The sequence below is a fragment of the Sus scrofa genome, chromosome 8 (assembly GCF_000003025.6).
Source record: "Sus scrofa isolate TJ Tabasco breed Duroc chromosome 8, Sscrofa11.1, whole genome shotgun sequence".
NCBI lineage: Eukaryota > Metazoa > Chordata > Mammalia > Artiodactyla > Suidae > Sus > Sus scrofa.
Genome location: NC_010450.4, coordinates 119117438 through 119124537, shown reverse-complemented (window position 1 = coordinate 119124537; position 7100 = coordinate 119117438).

The following is a 7100-nucleotide window of genomic DNA, read 5'->3' as shown; positions in this document are numbered from 1 at the left end:
ATTTTGTCTCAGCTGGGCATGTTTTCAACATTTTGAGGCAGCCATTCTAGAATAAAAGAACAGAATTGGAGGGAGAAAGAACAGTCCTATGTTTCGGTTTTGTGCAATGCCTAGGTACACCACTTCTTTTCCCCCAGTGTAGTCACATGATCTGTTAAAACGTACCATTTTACATAACCTGCTTATGGTGGGCAACTATCAGGTGCAGACAAAAGAGTTCAGGCTAATACATGACGTCTGATAAAATTTTAAACAATACTACTAGCAGTGATGTTGTTTAAATAATAAAATCCAACATTTAGAAATAACTCACAGCTCCTCCCTCATTCTACCTCTCTCATCTCTGTGAAAATGACATGCCTGTGGAAATAATCCCCAATCATAAAGGGCCAAACTCCAAAAATTACTTTGCTCAGTAGGCTCCCTAATGATATTTAATCACTTCTTCCATTCAGGCTTAAACAGTTTGTTCGGTACCTTCATTTAGGGTTTACTCCTGTATGAATCAAATTACCATTCATTTACAGATCTGCCTTCTTCATTAGACCACAGGCTTTTTGAGACCTGGAGCTCTTTTTCAACTTCATGTTTTCTAATAGTTCTCATGGTAATTAATTCAACAAACACTTACTAATTCTTCTGTATTAGTCACCTATTCTATTCTTAGAACTATGATAGTCTTGAGGATAGAAAGGTGAATAAGATCCCTTGAGGGGCTTACATTTTATTATGGGAAGGTTATATTAAAATCAGTAAGAATAAACTGTTTAAGTGTTGTTTTGGTAAAAATAAGCACAGGGAACAGAAAGTCACTAGAAGGTATAGTCAATTCTACTAAGATTAGAGAATCTTAGATTTATCCACAAATCCACTTTTAAACCCAAGGCGGGAATCCCCTTTAGCTTCTTACAACTGTAGTGGTTGAATCAGGGTGAGGGCTGCCCTATAGGTGAGTTCCCTAATGAGCCTATTTCAGGGTCAAAAAGTGGCCACAAGTCTCAAAATTGATCCATATTGTGATTTCTAGTTCCTGTGATGCATATCAGACAGTGAACCTCTTCTCTCTGTGTCTGAGTAGGAATTAGGCCTCCTCCAGGAAGTGGAAAAGATGCTAAGAGGCTCCTACTGGATCATTCTCACTGGTTATGCTTGTGTGGGAGGGAACCCCTGCACCTTGTGTAATATGTACTTCTGCAAAGAGTGAAAAAAATAACATGCTTATCTCACATGTAGCTTCTCTCTTTCTCCTTTAAAGTAGTACTTTTGATAAAACAAAGAAGTTGGTGGCAAGATAGAAATTGCATTCTACCAGTTAGTCACTGAAATCAGATCCCTTTTTACTAAGTATGAAAGGTATAAAAGGGGAAATTATTAATACAGTTGGTACCCGTCCACTTCATTAGAGTTTCAAGAGAAGAGTGAACAAAAATTACCACTTGCTGTGGGTATCACAATAAGGAATAAGTTACAGTAAAGATTTAGAAATGTAGTGACATATTTAGCTCTATGGTACAATAGTTTTACTAAGCTATTATAATTTTGTTTTTGTTTTTGTAGGTTGGAATTCACTGCTGAAAATAGTTTCAGTGTATCAAAGAGTACTTGCCCTTTCCTGAATTGAGATTACTTTTGGGATTTATTTTAATCATTTTAAATTCATCAGATGTGGGGATAATGGAGCCTCAGGAAGGGTTTTCCTCACTCTAAGGCTAAACTAACCTTCTTATGCCCTGCCTTTAGTCTGTTTGATATCCCAAATATCCCAGTGCCTGCTCTGGAATAAAATTATCCTTTCTTTACTATAATGTTGGACTATTCCATTACTTATAATAATTTCTATTATTTGTCTTATGGGAAGACTCCGAGGATAGAAACTATGATGCATAGTAGGTACTTAATATAAAATTATTTTCAATATTATAATTATTTTGAATATTCACTGTTTTCCATTGCTTAGTGCTATTTCATGGCAAGTATTTATTGCATCTGTAAAACACAATTCCTTTATTTTTAAGTGAAATTTGTTAACTCTGTTAATTATTATACTACTAAGATAATTTTATGAATTATATACTTTAGCTTATGAAATCTCCATCCTTTATATATCGTTATTAGAATCGTATACAGATAGAAGGTGCTCAGTCCATATTTATAGAGTGAAAAATAACTTTTATTTTTAATCTTAAAATTTTAAATTTATTTTCTTCTATTTCAGTTACTTCCAATATTATTTTCAGTCTTTTATGAAGCAAAAGGCATATTTTTTTCAGTAGGAAACAAGTATAAGAAAACTTATGCAAGATATTTATAGGGACACAAGATTAAATATATGTTTTAGATCTCTCAGCAAAATTTTTCAGACAGCTCTCTCAGTCACATCTCTACCCATTAGGCAAATTTCTCATACCCTCCCCTCTCTTCTTCTGTTTCTGTGGCTAATCAAGTGACCTCCAGGGATGTAGCTATACCCATAACTTAAACTCTTATCTGTTTTCAATATAGTTTTCAACATCCCTCTCCTATGCATATGTGACCTAGACTCACAAAGAAATCACCCCTTAACAATGTCTTCTCTTTCCTTCAAAAACGTGCATGATGTTTTTGATTCCAGGAGGCCTTTTTTTTAATATGTGGCAGCTGCCACCACGCTTTTTTCTTTTTTTGCTTTTGTCTTTTTAGGGGCACACCCACAACATCATGGAGGTCTAATCAGAGCTACAGCTGCTGGCTTACGCCACAGCCACAGCAACGTCAGATACAAGCTGTGTCTGCAACCTACACTACAGCTCACGGTAACACGGGATCCTTAACCCACTAAGCAAGGGCAGGGGTTGAACCTGCAACCTCATGGTTCCTAGTTGGATTTGTTTCCGCTGTGCCACGAATGGGAACTCCTGATTCCAGGAGGTCTTAATGAAGAAATATTTTTCACTGATCTCAATAAGGATGGCCTGAGATTTCTCCAGCATTTCTCAAAGGTTCAGGATCCCTGAACTCCACATGAGGTCTGGCAAGATAATGTAGAGTCTGTGACATTGAGATCCCTCTGTCCTGAAATCTTAGATGATTCAGGAGGGTGGAAGTCCTCCATGGATGTCCTCTTAAAAAGATGAATTGGGGCCACACAGCTGATCTCTCAGAAGGTAGGGAATGTGCAAGCCACAGGAAAGGAGCAAACTGAACTCTCAGAAGATCTCCAGGAGATCTTGGTATTCTCTTGGTATTGGTTTAGTATCACCAGCATTTCTGTTACTTGCATTTGGAAAATGAAAACTCATTTTTTTTTTTTTTTGCTGCGAATTCTCACCATAAAAATGCCATTTTCTGTTCTTACACTCCTTTTTAGCTCATTGTAGAGTCAGTTATTCTAACTGCTTTTTCTCTGTATGGGTGTTTCAGACAATACGTGCAATGACTTGCTTTTCACGTCATAATCCAAGATGATAGGGACTTTAGCAGGAAGCTTACTTCACTTTCCTCAAATAAATGACTGCATTTTCTTCTCTTCCACACTATTTTCAGGCTATTCTCTGCCTGATGAAATTGCCTGATAGATGTGGAAAATACCTTCTATATGCTCTTTCAATTTTTGGATGGTGTCAAGGGGCATAATTTTTAGAACCTGCCCAACACAAACTAATAGCTAGTTACACCACTGGCTGAAACATTATCGTCGTTTCTCTTCCTGTTGAAATTTTCTTCCAGCCACTTCCTGTTGTTGTCACCTAGTTCCAAACTCCCAATTTCAGTGTTTCTTTAAGATGATTATTAGTATTAGAAACTGCCCCAACAATCACATTACTTACAAGAATATTCTTGATCCAGCCTGTGGTCCAAAGATATTTTTTAATTACCATAGAACCATTTAGCATTACTTTATCCTACATAATTCTCCACAAAAACTGAAGCAGACTATCTAGAAGACAGATTTTTGGGGAAGCAAGGGCTATATCTTTTGATCACTTTATGTCCAGTGCCCAGCACTGTGTCTTGCATATGATATAAAATCCCTTTGAATGAATGAATAAATGAATAAATAAATGGATAATGAAAATGTGAAGAGTAGTATCTCCTTTTATCAATCCTGTAGATTAAAGCTAACACGTTCAGCTATCGAGAGACCTGTGGTAAGTTAGATGCTAAGGAAAACATAAATCGAGTAGGGAGTGGGGCTGGAACCCTTATCTAATCAGTAGTTCTAGGGTAAAAAACAGAAGCAAATTATCAGAGTTCTCAAAGTAAGCCGAAACAACCAAAAAGAGAAATGGCAAATTTTAGATTTCTTGACCTTTAAACCTTTTTTTTTTTTTTTTTTTTTGGTCTTTTTTTTTGTTTTGTTTTTGTTTTGCTATTTCTTGGGCCGCTCCTGCGGCATATGGAGGTTCCCAGGCTAGGGGTCCAATCGGAGCTGTAGCCACCGGCCTACGCCAGAGCCACAGCAACGCGGGATCCGAGCCACGTCTGCAACCTACACCACAGCTCACGGCAACGCCTGATCGTTAACCCACTGAGCAAGGGCAGGGACCGAACCCGCAACCTCATGGTTCCTAGCCGGATTCGTTAACCACTGCGCCACGACGGGAACTCCTAAACCTTTTTAATATTGTTTGTTAAAACTCAAATCTACTAAGTAAACTCTATTCCAGCAAACTCACTTTCATTTGTTAGCACCAGCAGGATATGGAGGGGGGTGGTGTCAGCTACAGTAAAAGCAGAAAACGTGGTTAATTCCACATGTCATCCTTAATTGAAAAGAAAAGTGAAGATTCAGCACATCGACTCAACCACTAGAGAACAGAAGCAAGCACATAATGCAAACAGCCCTGCAGGAAGGAATATCAAAGAGCTACCACAACCACCAATTAACAGTGAAATACTTCTCCATAGGGACTTGGCAAATTAATGCTAAAGAGAACGAATATTCTTTAATATATGTTTATTTAGAAGAATATAAAATTTTTCCTTATTAATGAATATCTCCAAAGATCCAGTTTATCGCTGTAGGTTGGTATTCGTTTTCTATTGCTAATGTAACAAATTGCCACAAACCTAATGGCTTAAAACAACATAAATTTATTATCCTACAGTTCTGGAGATCAAAAGTCAGGTATGAGCAGGACTGGTTCCTTCTGGAGGCTCTGTGGGAGAATCCATTTCCTTGTCTTTTCCAGCCTTTTTTTTTTTTTTTTTTTTTTTTGGTTGTCTTAGGTCCATACCTGTGGCATATAGAGGTTCCCAGGCTAGGGGTCCAATAGGAGCTGTGGCCACTGGCCTACACCACGGCCACAGCCACAGCAATGTGGGATCTGAGCCGCATCAGTGGCATATACCACAGCTCATGCCAATGCCGGATCCTTAACCCACTGAGTGAGGCCAGGGATCAAACCCATGTCCTCATGGATGCTAGTCAGGTTTGCTAACTGCTGAGCCACAATGGGAGCTCCTCTTTTCCAGCTTCTAGAGGAGGCCTGCATTCCTTGGCTTGTGCCCTATCCTCCATTTTCAAAGCACATTACTCCAATCTCTGCTTCTTTATCATGTTTTTTCTCTGACTTTCGTGCTTCCATCTTATAAGTACTGTTGTGCGTACTGTAGCTTACGTGGATAATCCAGGCTACTCTTCTTGTCTCAATAGCCTTAACTTAATTCCACTTTCCATGTAATGTAAAGTAATGAACACATAGGTTCCAGGAATTAAGACGTGGATACCTTTAGGGGGCCCGGCCCCTAACACAGGCTGGACCTTAGGATACAAGAACTCACTTAAATGTGAGAAAAGTTAAGAAAATGAACAAAGCAATTTATAATAACAAAAGGGTACTATTGCTATTTCAGTTTTATAGTAGGTTGCTGCTGTAGGTAAGAACCAGCTTTGTTTTTTAAAGGGATCCAGAATCTAAAAGGAAAAATAAAACCAGCAGAATTAGCAAAATCATCCAGTCTTCAAAGGCGCGGGAATCAGCCATGGCAACTGCAACAGGGCAACAGCCAACAGCCTCAGCCATCCAGTTACTGGAACACAGAGTCAGCATGAGGCTCTTATAATCTCTACGGAGTGGAGTAATAATATTGAGGCTGTCAACATGCGGCTAGAAAAAAAAAAAGAATTCAAAGGAAGAAGTCAATGGATCCAAGAGTTTGATATATGGAGAAACTAGGAACCAACTGTGGCTAGCATTTTCTGTCATTCTGTAACAGAGGAAAAATCAGAAACCTGCGATGACTCGCTGCTGGTAGCCTTCTGACTGAAAAAGCATCTCAGTGTGAGAATTACTAAGTGCCTCTTCCCTGAGAACAAATGTGAACCAAGACGTAACCCGGCATTTCCAACAGTATCATTTCCTTAGGGGAGGAAGCAGGAGAAAAATAAAATCACCTGTGACTAAAGATGTGTTTGACCCTGAGAAATAAGACAAAAATGAGTGAGAGCATTCCTAAAATATCTTTTCATAAATGCTCACAAAGTTAGGATACATGGTAAGACTTGGGTTGCCACCTGTGTGTGACCTCCACACATTTTCCTTTCTTTGTGAACACAGTGTCTCTCTATCCTCAATAGAATAGTACCAATATTGTAAGGAATTATAAGTACAAGTCACACCTATTTTTAAGGAGATGCATATTCCTTTTTATGAGAGTTTTGCTCTGTGAGAACATGAGTACGAAAAGAAAAGCACTTTTTTTAATAGGTGTATGTATAACCCTGCCTATGAGAGCCGTATACTTTTTAGTAATGACTTCACGTGACCTTAAAAGAAAGAGGAGGATTCTGTCTAAGAAGCAAGGCTATAGGAGTTCCCGTCGTGGCGCAGTGGTTAAAGAATCCGACGAGGAACCATGAGGTTTCGGGTTCGGTCCCTGCCCTTGCTCAATGGTTTAAGGATCCGGAGTTGCCGTGAGCTGTGGTGTAGGTTACAGATGTGGCTCGGATCCCGCGTTGCTGTGGCTCTGGCGTAGGCCGGTGGCTACAGCTCCAATTGGACCCCTAGCCTGGGAACCTCCATATGCCGCAGGAGCGGCCCAAAGAAATAGCAAAAAGACAAAAAAAAAAAAAAAAAAAAAAGGAAAAGACAAAAAAAAAAAAAAAGAAGAAGCAAGGC